The sequence below is a fragment of the Terrapene carolina genome, unplaced genomic scaffold (assembly GCF_002925995.2).
Source record: "Terrapene carolina triunguis isolate 2854851 unplaced genomic scaffold, T_m_triunguis-2.0 Scaffold231, whole genome shotgun sequence".
Lineage (NCBI taxonomy): Eukaryota > Metazoa > Chordata > Testudines > Emydidae > Terrapene > Terrapene triunguis.
Window position 1 is genome coordinate 18,881,463 of NW_020664582.1, and position 15,121 is coordinate 18,896,583.

The 15,121-nt window shown below is 42.7% G+C and overlaps 1 protein-coding gene across 2 annotated transcripts in view; it reads left to right on the plus strand.

Moving 5' to 3' along the window:
* Window positions 1-804: 804 nt before the first annotated feature.
* The window catches only part of FAM222B (family with sequence similarity 222 member B), a 45,062-nt gene continuing 30,745 nt past the window's right edge, over window positions 805-15,121 (plus strand). The window contains exon 1 of one of the 2 annotated variants that reach the window (XM_024207067.1): window positions 805-886. The gene's annotated coding sequence lies outside the window, so the exon portion shown is untranslated. Of the gene's footprint in view, window positions 887-12,400; window positions 12,484-15,121 lie in introns of those variants that run through there. The other variant, XM_024207068.2, reaches the window with a different exon arrangement.

Sequence of the window (15,121 nt, forward strand, 5' to 3'; positions counted from 1 at the left end):
TAGCCTGTTTTGGGGGTGGGGCTAGCTTTCCTATACCGCTACAAAGCACAGCGTTGCTGTTCAAGCTGTGGCCCTCCCAGGAGCCCTGTGCCCTATACGGCTATTCCGCCACAGACGAAGGGCGCTGGGGGGGTAGACCAGCTTTAGTGCATTATGGGGAAGGGAGGCCTTGGCTCCAGGGAACGGTAGAGCTAAAATCACTAGGGCAGCTTCATTCCCATGCAAGCAGGGCTGCTGGGACAATTTGTATTGTGGGTGGGTGGGTGTGTGTGTGTGTGTGGGGGGGGGGTTGCTGAGAGCCGTTGAACCAAACCGTAACCCCTGTATATAATGGCAACTCCTTCCAGCCAGGGCCTGGAGTCAGCGCCCCGCCCCGAGGAGCTCAGCCCGAGCTGGGGGTGGGGCTGCGTTGGGCGCTGTGTGTGTGTGTGGGGGGGTTGGTGCTGCCAGGGCCCTCGCGCCCGCCTCGGCGCCGTGACAACGGCCATAGGCGGAGCACGGCGAGGGCAGGCAGCGGTATGGCCACCCCGGCCGGGGGGGGAGTCTGGCCCCAGCACCCGCAGTCTGCGGACGCGGCGAGTCGGGCTGAGGGCTGGGGCTCAGGGAGCTGCTGCTCGGCGCCCGCACGTTTCCGTCAGGCACGTCTGGGGACACCCCAGTGACAAAAGCTAAAGGACCCCTCCCACCCCGGCTATGAAGTGCGCCTGCGCGGGCCCCGAGGGGGAGGGGAACGCGCCTGCGCCAGGACGCAACCGGCATCGCGCTTGGCGGTGAGAGCGCATGCGCAAGAGGCTGCTGGTGGTGGCCTGGCGCAGCCACCACAGCGAGAGCGGGGCCGGGGAGCAGCGAGCGGCGGCGCCATGAGGCCCGGGCAGGGACACCGAGAGTAAGTGCGGGCCGGGCCGGGCCGGGCCGGGGGGCGCCGGCCGGTCTCTATTGGCCGGGGCCGCCCCCCCCGCGGGGAGGGGGCTCTCGGGGTCCGTGGGACGCGCAGCGCGGCCCCGCTGCCCCCGGGGGGCACAGACCGGCGGCCACGGGCCTGTCACGCCCCCGGGGCGGTTTCGTGCGGGGGGAGGAAGGAGTCGGAAACTCCCATCTCTGCCCTTGGTGACAGCAGCGCTCTCGCCTGGCGGGTCCCCGGCCCGTCGGCGGGAGCAGAGACCCCGCGCGGCGGGCGGGCGGGCTCGGCAAGGCCTGGCGGGGCTCGGCTCTCACCACAGCGGACGTGGGGCGGCAGAGAGCCGGCGAGGAGTCCGGTCGGCGTGACAAAGGAATCGGGGCTGCAGTCCCTGGGCCTGGCTTTCTGTGCTGCTTTGCGATGCCCCCTCTTGGTCCCGTTCCGGGCTCGTCTCTTGCTCGAAACTCATCCCATCCAAACCGATGTCTGCCGTGGGTAGGGCGGCAGTGTGGGTTGTTACCTGGACCTGACTAGAATCTGTAACAGTTCCCTCCTGTTCACACTGGCAAACCCTAACTCTGTTTGAAACCGGTTAGGCTGGAATAGAGTTTACACACGGTTCCCTAACCGGGGTAAAATGCCACGGTGGCAAGAACTATAACGAAAAACAGAGAATTGTTCCATGTCATTGAGCGAGAGTTGATAAAATGCGACTTGTCCAAAGTGGCCTATTATCTCATCGGCTTGTGGGTTAAGACCTGGCATCAGTGACCAGAAATATAACAATTCTTTCACTGACAAAAAGACTGTCCTTTCCCCTCAGATGTGAACCTAGCCATGGTGATCTTGCCTTTGTCACCTTAGGTAGACCTCTGCAACATGCTCTTTCTGGAACTGACCATAAAGACCACCTAGAAGATTCAGCTTGTTCAGAATCCAGTGTTCCACTTCTAGGCAGGACAAACTGGCTCCATTGTCTATGATAGCTGCTAAGTCAATTCTAGGTTTAATTCAATGTCCTGTCCATTATCTAGAATCCTAATTGAAGTGTGATCTATGTCAGTGACCACAGCTGTGATTACCAGGGATGTTTTGTTTATTAGGCACCACTGTGGATTTGTCAGAGCCAGGGCATTCTCAATCTAGAACCTTCAGCTGTGGAATTTGCTGCTTATAGAGGCTTGGGTAAAAGTTTTGCTTCCTTCACAGCATAATGCAAACACCTCTTTATTCTGGTTTTCCTCTAATTATGTGGGTGAGTTTCCCCAGTATAATTTTGTGGATTGTACTGTTAGAGGATGGAAAGGAGAATCTTGGTCCTACCCACCCCTTTGTAAGAAGCTGTATTTCCCAATTATGTGATTGATGTTTTAGAAGTGTGTGTAATAATTTTGGAACAAGGGAACAGGCTCAGCTGATCCTTTTTAAAAGAAACAAAGTCAGGAAAATCCAAGACGATATTTTCAGAAAGAAAATGGCTTCTTGACCAGGTCCAGGACACATGTACCCTTTTCAGGGACTGAACACAATAGGTTAGCTCTGGTTCTTTCCTAGCAGAGACTACTGTATCTGCCTTTGGGGAACTAGTCCCATATTCTTTCAGGAAGAGTGAGGTCAGTTCTTTTTTAGAAAGGCAAAGAAAGGGGAGGACCTTCATGAGCCTTTTTATGAGGTGTGCACACACATTTGAGTCCTTGCAGAGAGAGGGTGGTTTTGAACCACTTTTACTAACTATAAAATGTCCTTATGCCGAGGAATGTGGTGTTAGATTTGCTCTAATGTATCAGCACTGTAATAAAAAATTACTCTTGTTGGGTTTGGAACAGGAAGGGGAATCATTAGTTAGTTACTGTACAACAGTGCTAATGCACGTTTATTCCTGATAAAGCATGTAAGTGGTTTGTGATCTTTACTGATGTTGTAATGCGGAAATATGAGTCACAAAGGCTCATATTAATCAAGATTTTGTAAATTCTTTCCTTTTGGCAAATTTTGAAGCTTCCTGGCAGGAAAAGTATGTACAATAAATACCAAACCATAATGAAAATCATTCGCATTGCAGAGGTTTACTTGTCTGTTTCCGGCCCACTCAGCAAGTTAACTATTTCACTGCCTTTGGGTATGCAATACATGATTTTCCAGAGCAGGACCTGAATGGTTTATAGGTGTATGTGGTATGCTTTCCTGTTGGCTCTGCTTTAAATTACTGTGTATGCCTTTTAAAATAAATTGTGGATATAGGCTGTGCATAGCCCTGCTACACCGGGGTTTAATAACAATAGTTTATTGTTCATGTTTATTAAGATGACATAAATTATTTCCTTTCATTAGCCACTGAAGCCTCATGGAAAACCGTTAGGTTTCTAAATAAATATTTTTCTGCTGAAGGACTTTTTCCTCTGATTATAAAAACACAGGTTCTCTTAATAGTTTATTGCTCTGTTGGATTCCTCTGTGATGTCATTTCCACAAGAGCCAATGTGATGTCACTGTAATAGGGTAAATCTTATTAGGCATACTGGGCTTGATAGTTTCCAGGTATGCAATAGGAAAAAATAATGTCTTCTAGTTCTAGAATTGCTGAGTAAAATCCCATGGCCTGTGTTCTGCAGGAGGTCAGAGTAGATCATCATAGTGGGCCCTTCTTTCCTTTAAATCTATGAATAGGTATGTTTCTGATCAGACATTTTATTTTTCTGTAAGAACTTGCGCTGTCAGTCCAAGACTCGTAACTTTAGGTGAGCAATAAGTATTCTGCTCTTATGAAAATTCAGTGTGGTGGTAAATCTGGGGAAGTATAACATATATAATATGAGATGTATTTTATAAGTAGAATAAATTTAATTGTAGTATCAGAGGGTCTGTTGAGAGAGAGAAGAACAAATGAATGTTGGAGGGTAGGGAGGAAGCCAGACTTCCTTTAGTGGGGCAGTTGGAGAATTAACTGTCCTGAAGTAACATTCATATTTTTGAGGAGAGGAAGATCCAGGCCAAAACAGGACAGATTGGGAGATAAGGGAGATGAGACTTTCAGCAAGAGATGGACCTATGTTTTGTTGTTTGTTTTTTTTCTTACAATGACCTACCTCTTTGGGTTCCCTGTAAAGGGATCTACACCACAGTTCTCATAATAGAAATTAAATCTAGTCTGAGACGGAGAGGCTAAAGAGCTGGCATCTCTCAGGGAAAGACTGACCGAGTCAGAGAAAGCAAGAGCTGGGGGAGCATTAGATTAATTGACTTCAAATTTATGAGCCTACTTGAAAGAATGGTATGAAAAATTGAAAATATATGAAGAAACTGCACTGAATTATACTGAAGTCCTTCCACAGAGTCAGAAGAGAAAAGGATGTATATCACTGAAACAAGAAATGAGCAAAAATAGACAAATCTAAAGAACAACATAGGAGAGATTATTGCTGGAAGATGCTGGCATCTCCTCAGTTTTTACTCTTCATATAAATTGCTGTATACATGGATTTTGAAGTGTAAAAAATTCTATTTTATCCTGAGATAAGACTACGCACACTGCCTGAAGGTACTTACAGGAATCTGTACCGCTTTAATGTTGACATTAAATAATGACCTTGCTTTTAATGCTCTATCCATCATGTTGTGAATTTTCTCAGTGGAGTAAACAACATACCTCTGGCAAAATAAATAGCATTTTGCATAAGGGCATGGTGTGGGTTCCCCCTTCTCTCCATATTCCAAACAGATCCACAGTGCTTCATCTGTAGAACAGTTTGCCAAAAGTGTCTCTGCTAATAACATTTGAAAAAAGAGGTTGGTAAATGCCCACTTAGGAATGTTTTTCTCTAGCTGTATATGTTTTCTATAATTGTAAGGCAAGCAAGTTTTATTTATGTTTAAAGTTCTCATCTAGTAGATACCTATTTACCTATATTTGCATTGGCGACTGTTGCTGAGGGGAGGTTCAAGAGGTGAAATTAGGTTCTTTCAAACCATGAAGTATCTGCATTTTCCAGAAATGCAGCCTGCTGTGAAATGTGCACATGCCTTAGCATGTCTACTCTTCCGTATTCACATTCATGACTGCATGAGGGATTTAAGGTCTGCAATATGTTCCTCTTTACTGAGTACTATGTTTTTCTGTCACTCTGCTTTTTCTGTTCTCATCAACCTCTCCTCCACTCTTGACTTCTGGTCATTTTTGGACAGCGCATGAGGGTGCAAGAGCAAATGACTCCTGCACCCCAACACCCACCAACTAATCCACACAACCAAGACGTTCTGCATTCTCCATAAATTGCTTTGTCTGTCTTGGTGGATGGACCAACTCTTAATAGTGAGAGAAATAACTAATTTAACAGGTTGGTAGATTCATAGATTCCAAGGCCAGACAGACCATTGTGATCATTTAGTCTGACCTCCTGGATAATACAGTCCATAAACTTTCCCAAAGTAAAAATGTAAGGATGCAAAATGGACTTTTGGGGACCTTCTTGTGTTTCCTGCCTGACTCAGTTACTCCAAGGACCACCCAGTCCATATGCTGGGCTTTATGGAACTTCCAAAAATGCCACTGAGAACATATCCCAAAATCTTGTCTGCCAAAGGATTAGTGATCAAATGGCTGGGATTACTAGATAAATGCTTAAAGTGCATATTTTTTCCACAGACGATGGTAGTATCTGGTGTAACTGAATACTTATATAGGGCCACATTGTGATATATTTATCACACTGAGTAGTACCTGAGTGTATAAATAGGCCAGTTGACTTTCGTGGGATTACTCATGATGTAATATGAATAAGGGTTTCACAGTCTCCCCTACAGTGCCTTTCATCTTCAGAGCACTGCACAAGTATTTTAAACTTTTTTCACACTGTAAATTGATGGGGTTAATACTTGCAAATTGTACTGGGGCAGGGGGGTGGCATAATATTCCCTTTTCCCAGTGGTATTTTTAACTTTCCCAGTAATAGTTTCTAAGCCTAGCAATCTGGATGTGGGAGTATACCGTATATATATTTTTAATTGCATGTTGTTGTTTGAGAGGAGTTTGGATAACATTCTTCATAAGAAAGATAACCTCTCCCAAAAGAGTCTTATTGCTATTCCAAATACTGACTTATGCTAGTGAGAATAGTTCTGACAGTTATGCTTGCCTGGCACCACATGAATTTGGGTATGACAGATTGATTGATTGACTTCTTCAGCTCAGTCTATGTGAAGGCTAAATCTTCATACTACTTTCTTTTTCAAAAGCTTTGTTATATTTAGTGTTAGTAACAATGCTTTTTGAAACATGCATCTTTTAAAAACTACTGAGGTGCAGGGGATCGAATACTTACTGCCACCATTTCTCTACTACTGGTAGGATACTTATATCTGTTCATTATTTCAGAGCCTCCTGTTCATTTTGTATTTCAGATAACCTTGTTACAAACATGCTTCTGTTCTTGTGCACAGGGATTATGAATTGCTTGTGCTCATAATATTCAGAATCTTATCACATATCTGAAAATTAGCCTCTCCAGAACATGTGAAAAAATACAGATATCCTGGTTTGTGGAATAACTCCTGAAGGGCACAATTTAATTAGTTAAGGTCTGCTTTTGACATCGAATAAGTCTTGCTTGGATAGCTTTATCTATCTTTGAGGGGGAGTGGGCAGGAGAGATTTTTCAATACAATATTCTAAATTGGCATGGTCTACTGTGGTTGACCCAAATTAAGATAGAATAGCTTCTGTAAAATTTGAAGAACTCTGCTGTGCTTTTTGAATATAGAACAATGAAATTTAAGTGCATCCATATACATTATATAAATAACTAAACTAATCAAAACACCTAAATAGATTAGTAGATGGATCTACTCTAGGACAATTTATTAGAAATTGTATTTACTATAAATGTAACACTATAAATTCTAATCTTAGACATAATTCTAGGTAGAATTTTATTAAGCATGTTCCTATTCTTATTAATAGAATTGTATGTGTTAGATTGTCTTCAGTGAGTGAAACAAATCTTCAGCGTCGTTAAGTCTGCAGTGTAAGTAAAAATTGAAACTCTTATTTTGTCACAATGGCTAAAGTAGTAGCGTTACAAAGAAAAAGGTTAACCATTAAAGTTTTTTTTATTTTTTTTAAACCAGGAAGTCAAAAAATGATATGCAAAGTGATACGTTGCTGACGTATTTAGTACAGGCAACCCAATTAAGATGCTGTATATTGTTTCCAGTAGGATTCTGATTGTTTCTAATTTTGGAACTATGTGAGAGAAAGTGGAAGTAAGTGAAGTGATGTGCTTTGCTATTCATAGTGAGTCCAGTATCAATTTTTTTCCCCCCTAGAATCTTGCTTCTCATGTAACCTGTAATGTATTGTACTGAGAAGAGGTAAAGTACTTTGGTGTTCTCCTTTTTCTTTGTTTCACTGCTAAAATAATAACCAAGTTCAGCTCCCCACAAATAATCTCGTGTGTGGTGGGCATGGGGTTCCTGGCAGAGCAAAATGACTAACCTCCAGAGGAACAACGAATGAAAAGCTCATTGTATTCATGTATTTTTACCTGTTTTCATCAGAGAGCATATTTGTTTTTTCAGTATTCAGTAATGGATTTTTTCCATTCTCTGCTACCATTGTATAACAACATGACTTGCTGTATCATGCCATCCATATTCTTGCTTGCACACTCAAAACTTCGAGCCTGCATTTGAGATGACTTGTATATTGCAGTCTTATCCTTTATGGATATTGTGTTGTCTCCATCCATCCCTGAATGCACAGCATACAGCACTTTCCAAAAGACTATAATCCAGCATTATCTTTATTTTAATACCAAGATTCAAGTTAAGCCATAGTCATATTAAATAAAAATTACTGTGGAAAGGAAAGAGCATCATATGAGTTTAAAAGTGAGACAGTATTACTAATCTCTGAGGTAAATTTCCACCGCTTGTATTCTATGGCAAATATGCAGTGGAACAACATCTGGAAAGGACAGTCCTTTGTAATTACCCAATCACTTTTCCATTCAGCCAGGTCAATGGTTTTAAAACATCCATTTGTTCTGTCATTGTTTCTCTTGGTACCATCTCTTAAATTGCACCGATCTTAAGGTTCCTTCTTTTCTCTGTTTTATGTCTATAATAATCAGAAGATACATTGAATGCAATCTCCTCTAACTGATGAAAAATTATGTGTAGAACCATCTGAGAGTCTAATGTTGGCTTTATGTTGGTTATAATTGTCTTCCTTCTTTATGGCTGTATTTGCTCCCCCTCCCCAATTCTGTGAGATAATAGGATTGCATGGAAACTAAGTCCTCCAGTGCTTTTTGAGAACAGTGCCATTTTAAATACAAGTAGAAGGCATTGGCTTCAGTGCTGAGAGGATATTTGGTTGTTCATTTAAGTCTGCCAAATTGCTCACAATTCAGAGGTTTACTCTTATTTAGTTAGTTTTTATCTTCAACTACTGGAAATTCTTCCAGGATGCTGGCTTTCATTTTTTTTCATCTGTACATAGTTGATAATGTATTCTTACTAGAGCTCTTAATTCATATCTCCTTTATTATTAAATTCCCCACAGTTGTGAGCACTTGTGAACTAATATCTATGAAAACCAACCACATGAAAAGGCCAAAGCAGGCTAACAAAAGTATCTCTAACCAATTTTCCATGTTCTTTCTGTTCATACCACTTTTTTTTCCCCTCCTGTAAAGGCTTCAAATGTTTGAATTTAGAAATTACTTGTTTTGGAACAGGTCACTTTGAAAGCATTTATTTTAGAGGAATTGTAGATACTTACTCCCATTTAACATGGTCCAATTTGGCAAGGTATCTTTCCATCAGTAGGTTTTTTTCCTCCCTTGATGTTCCAGAATTGTCTGACATCCCAGGATTAATGAAGATTAAGGCTTAGAGTGCCTGCATCTTGGTAGTTTATTTGTAACATTTGTAAAATGGCTGTGCACCATGTTTAAGAAAAATTGCCTTTCATATGTAGGGTTTATATTCTGCTTGAATGTGTTCTGCTCTATTTACTTGTCATTCTGCGCTAGCATGTGAACTATTTGATTTATGAATAACTTACTGCTGTTGAAACAAAATTAAAGTAGCTGTTGCAGTTATTTAAAAGGCAATTAAATTTGATTTTATTCTGTTGTAGTATCTCCTATGAAAATGCATAAAACTTGGTGTATGGGTGAAAATCGTACTAAAAGTTTAGTGTTTTCGTTTTTTCCCATAAGCTATGTCTTACACCACTGGGACTTTCCAAATAAATGCTCAATTAAAATCTCATACTATTGAGTTTGATGCTGGAAGTGCAGTGACTGTGTAAGAACATATGGTAGCCATTATATGATCTTATACACATCCTTAAAATTGACAACCTGTTCTGGGAGATGTAATAGGCTAGGACAAAGGAGTTTCTCCCTCAGTCTTTCAAAAAGTGCTATGAATCTAACTTCTCAGGGAAGGTCACACAGATCCTCCTAGAACCCTGGACAGTTTATGCAGGAAAACCTTGATCTGTTAGAACTATGGCACAATGATAGAGAAATCAGCTTGTGCCCAATGGTCTGATAAGGGCATGAACAGAGTGTAATGTTTATTGTACCAGAAAATTCTCTCTGTATGAAGCACTCTGATCTCTTAATTTTGTTAGTACTGAATAGAGTAGAGTGGGTAGAGATGTTTTGGTTACCAGTTAAAATACTACTCTCGGCTTTGCTTTTTCTTACTGGGAGGAAACTATCATGTCCTTCCCAATTTTGTAGACCATTTAAAGAATATATAGCTTCCTGATTTGTTACTGGTATATTACTGTCATATAGAGGACTTGAGAATATTTTATTTTTGGGAAACATTAATTTCCTTAACTTTTTCAAAAAAGTTAAGTAATGGTGCAAGATATGTTTTTATTTAATCTAGATGAGTTTGCACATGTAAACTTTCAGAGTTAAGTCTGTCAGGAACACCTGGAGCTGGAAAAAATGAATTGTAGCTTTTGAAGGCCCAGCTAAAACTCTATTTTTATGCACATGGTACAGAAAATAAGGTAGTAAATATACCTAAAGGTAATGCATCATATATTTGCTACAGATTCCAACTGTTGGTTACAGTAGTGTTTTGAGAAATGTTGAACTAATTTTATACATGTTAAGTTTTTCAACAAATATCACATTTACTTCAAAGAAAATTTAGAATAAATTTGTCCTCCAGCCACCTGCAAATATATCAAAACCAAAATTAAGCAGGAGTAACTTCCCATTATAACAGTCACTTACAGTTTAGTGATTAATGCACAGGTATGGAAGTTTGTCTCAGAGTTCAGTTCTCATTGTGTCACTGACTGTATAGCATTGGGCATGTGAGTTTGGACCTGGTGTAGGTCTCTGCACCTTCTCCACAAGTCCAGTGGTAGAGAGGGGAACATACCCTGATTTCCAGATTCTGAACCCCATATTTTGACGTTGTGGGACCTGAAGTACTCAGCCCCTCATGGCTGTGCAATTCATCTATTTGTGCTTCTGGTCCTCCAGCTGTACAATATGATCATATCTCACAGGAGTGTTGAAGATTATTTCATTAATGTTGGAAGGTGCTATAGAATTGCAGAGCATTATTGGAGTCCTCAGGTTTTGCGAGAAGATTAGAGCTGATAAAAGTATTTATGGAAGCCTCTTAATGCATCAGCTGTGTTACTGTGAAATGCTTTAAGGAAAACTCAATAATTAAACTTTCTAAATGTTTACTAAATGACAATGTCAAAGAATGTAAAGCATTTATTTAGGAATGCATTACTGATTCAGTATCTGTTTAGTGAAAGAGGTAGTTGTCTCAATGGGGGACTGCAATTTTAATACTTCCCAGCAGGAGGCCTAATTTGACAAGTCAAATTAGGACTGAAAGAGTAGGCTGAACGATTAGAAAGCATTGGCAATCAAAAAAGGTAACCATTACAAAATCATCTTCAACAGTTAATGTTAATTATATAGTATACTTTAATTTCCAGTGGACTCGAATAACAAACTAATTTTGTTTTCCTTTGCATCTATTGATCAAGATGGAAGCTTGTGCCTTGATCACTATATTTTACTATAAATAAGATACATAATTTGGAAAATTTTCTGTGTGCTGCTTTAAAAGTACTGATCATATTACCCTGTAGTCCATCTTTCAGGCCAAGTCTCCTATTAATGTTAATGAAGTTGAACCTTCAGTCCCTTCCTATGTAATGCACAAGATTGGAAACATTTGTTGGATGCTTATTTATATAATCTTGTGTTTTTTGCAAATGTGAAATAACATGAACTAAAATGAAAACCACTCTATAAAAAGAAATAGAATGAAAAATTCACTCCACAGTGGGGGCCTATGCCCAGATCCTTACTCCAACTGTTGTGACCTAATGAATTGCACCTCTGCTCAGGATTGGCCTGAATGCCCCTCTGTCATTAAGGGGGAGTCAGCCAGGCCTAACTTAAGCCGTGCTTCAACCTTGTGCTCCAGATCCCAGTGGGTCCAGCTTTCATATCAGTTCTGGCTAGTATTGTGTGCCCCTCACTAAATTGGAAGGGGGAGTCTGCACCCTTCCTCCCAGACCTTCTGAATGTTGCCAAAAAGGAGGGTCTCTGCTACTTTACCCCTCTTTTGTGTGTATGGGGATGAGTGGGAGGGGAGGAAGGGTTTCCACTACTTTTGCCTGCTTTAAGAGAATGGAACAGGTCTGTAATCTCCCTCAGTTTGTGTTTTTAAGCCCCCTTTCCCTCTGAGTAATTCCGCAGTGAAGAGCTTTCTAATCGTATTGTTGAGAGGGTCAGCGCAGTCCCCCAGGTTCTGCACAGCAGCAATGAAACAGACCAGAGGCGCTAGGTGGCAAAGCTCAGAGTAGTGGCAGCCCCGAAGGAGCTGTCTGGCCCCAGACTCAAGAAGACAATACCAAATCAGTGCCAACGTGGCTCGCGTCCTCAGGGTTATCTTTACAAGCATCAAGCCTTCCCTTTTTAAACAATGAACTCTTAAACTCTTACAGAACTGCTGTTAAATTCTTCCAGTGCAGGAGGGCACGTAGACCCCATTTCACAAAAGCCTGGGGGCGACAGCGTGCAGGAGTCTCACTGCCCACGCCTGGCTCCAGAGTCCGGGCTGGGAGCCCGGCGGCGTTGGGGCAGGAAGCGCTTAGGGCCTGGGCGCGTCACCCTGAAAGGATGGAAATTCACCTCCGCAGTCCGGGGGCCGGCTGCGGGCTCGCCGCTTGCCCGGCCTGCTGGGGGACGCGGCTGGGGCTGGCGCGGGCGGTGCGGCGCAAAGGCCCGCGGCAGGTGCAGCCCGGCCGAGCGGGGCGCCGCTCCGGGAGCGCTAACAAAGGGCCCCGCCTGCCGCTCGGCTCGGCTCGGCTCGGCCCGGCCCGGCCGGCGGCTGCCATTGGCGGGAGGCCGCCATCCGTCAGGGCCGGGGCGGGGCCGGTTTCCGGCGCTGCGGGAGCCGAGCTGCTGGGAGCTGAGTTTGCAAAGAGGATGCAAAGCGCCGAGCCCGGTGCAGCAGCCGCGGCTCCCGCGGCCCCGACTATGGGGGCTGCCTGCACCGCCTCTCCGAGCTGCGCCCCGGTAAGGCTCCGGCAGGGAGCAGCCCGGTTCTGCTCCGCACGCCTGGGGTGCAGGGGAGCAGGGTGGGGGCGGCGGCCTGCAAGGGCCCCTTTCCGGCGGCGGGTTCCTGTCCGGCTCGGGATGCGGCCCCGTTGATGGGGGTAAAACCGAGCCCGCCCGACCCCTGCACGCAGACCCCCCTGGGGCAGGGCTCCAGCGGCGGGGTCGCCACGCAGAGCTTAGCCTGCCTTGGAGGAGTCCCTCCCTGGCCACTGCGTTTATGGACTTCCTCTCCTTTTTCTCCTGCAGAAACCCGGTGATCCCCGATTTTCCTGGTATCTTCCTCCTCCTTTCAGGCAAATAGACGATTCCTTAGCATCTGTGAAATGCCTCCTCCCGCCGAATTTAACTTGACCCTATTAATTTTGATTGGAAGGATTACAATTAAACCCATCCCTTTTTAAACTTTCCCTGTTCGGTCTGTAGACAGGACTCTTGGCTTTGATTTTCTGGTTTGCATTCTGTACTGTCCATCTAGTTTTGCCTGAACCTGGCTCTAGCAAGTCAAGCAGATTTGAGATACTTCACTTCTGGTTTGGGCCTAAGCGACCTTACCGTATCATAACTTTGGAGCTATCCTGTAAGACAAGGAAGAGCATTTGAATCCAGCAGAAATCAGGGTAGTGCTGATTTTGACACTTTAAAATAATTCCTAAATGGATTTCAAATGTAAAGCTTTAAAATTAATGCTTTGTAACCAGCTGGTGCATGTGCTAATTAGGTGGCTATGCTGATTGTAAACTTTCTGTAATTAGGCATTTCCAACTAAACGTGGAACAAGTATATCTTTTATGTTGATTAGCCAAGAGCTGGCATGACTAATATCAGGTGCAAAATGCTAAGAGTTGAATATCAGTTTTTTTCAGGCACTTTGGAGATATTAATTAAAGTGATACGGAGTTCATTCTAGTAAGTGAAGCAAAGCTTCCAGAGATCATTGTCACCAGAAGGCAGTCAGTAATATGGTGCTGTATTAGAGACGAGTAGGTTCTTATCGCAGCATTGGCATGGCTTAGGTTCAGCAGCCACAAAAACTGTAAACTTAAAGCAGAAAGATCTGTTCTTAATTAACTGAGATCTTCCACTTAAGAAAGTAAGCTACATTTGCTAGCTCCTTCAGATACGTTTGATGAATTTTTTTTCTTCCCACCCATGATACCAGGTTAGTAACTGTTGCATCATCATGTTTATTTCATTCTCTAATAGGAAGTTAGTTTTTGTGTATTAAAGTGCAATGTTTGGGAAGCCTGTTAACTCTAAAACACAAATGAACATTGCAGCAGCTATTGCAACACTGGGTTTTTAAAAGCTTTTTTTTAATTATTTTTAAATATGAGATTTAGTTGAGTAGGTGAAGTGGCAGTGTCGGCTGGAGACACTTATAAGGCATTGAATTGCGTAGGAACCGTTGAGTCATCAAGTACCTTTGACTTCCTAATAAAGGTAAAGTCACAAATGTTGATGGGGCTCACATTTTTCATCTGTGAGAGTATTCAGCCACCCTACCTTTATGAAAATGTATTACATGGCATTAATTTATTTTCTGTTTAATTTTTTATCTTAAAAATGTAATAGTAGTAATATGCTGTATGTCAGTGATTTCCCAAAAACTGTACTCAGAAGATGAAACATTCAGCTATATAATCATAGGAGGTCTACACTAATCTCTATCATTTAACTTAGATGCAAAATAGGAAACCATCAAATGTTTACTTATGAGGAAACAATTATGTGAAATCATGACTTACCATAATCTCTATAGCTAAGTGGTTGAAACACATTGCACTACTGAGACTGAAGTAGCTGGTTTAATTTTCTCCTATGCCATTTTCGTTCTGTCCTGGTTATTTATGAGCAGAGGGCTTAATGGGAGGAAAAGTGACTTTTGTTCTCTTCCCTAAGAGAGAACCTATATCAAAGCCTTCAGAAATATAAATTGATTCCTTTCAGAAGTTGAAGGAAAGGAATAAGATTGTTATTGAGTTTCTTAACGATTGGAGTAGCAGTGCCAAAATCTTGCATGATTAAATGTTGGGGGGGTTTTAAGGTTGGGGATGGGCTCTTGGTGCTCAAGGTGAGAGAATAGTGGACAAAGCAGAACTGTGAATACATTCACATGGAGATTTGCATTACGATAGTTTTTTAGCTGTTTCAAGCTTGTCAGACACTTGCTGAAATTAAATCCTGTGTGTGTTTAGAGAGGGGGTTATTCCATGAGATTTACTGTAGGAGGCTTAACGTTTGAGAAAGCTGTTTACAATGTGTCTGAAATAGAGGGTAGAGGACACAGTGGAGACTATTATCTGTTTACTGCTCAGATAAGGAGGTGGAATAGATTGCTGGCCTGTTTCTGAACTCTCTTAATGAATGGTTGCTAGGCGCATTGCATCTCAATCAGTTTAATCCTCAAGATGTCATTTACAGGTCTGCTCTTTGTGAGTGCCAGAACTATGCACTTTCAAACTGTACCGGCCAGAATTTGCTGGCAAAGCAGCCTGGAATTGCTTGTTCAAGAATTGGGGGTGTGTGTGTGTGTGTATGTATGTGTGTGTACTGAGTGATCCAGTTTTAAAGCGCCTGGTGTCACAGGGCCATCATT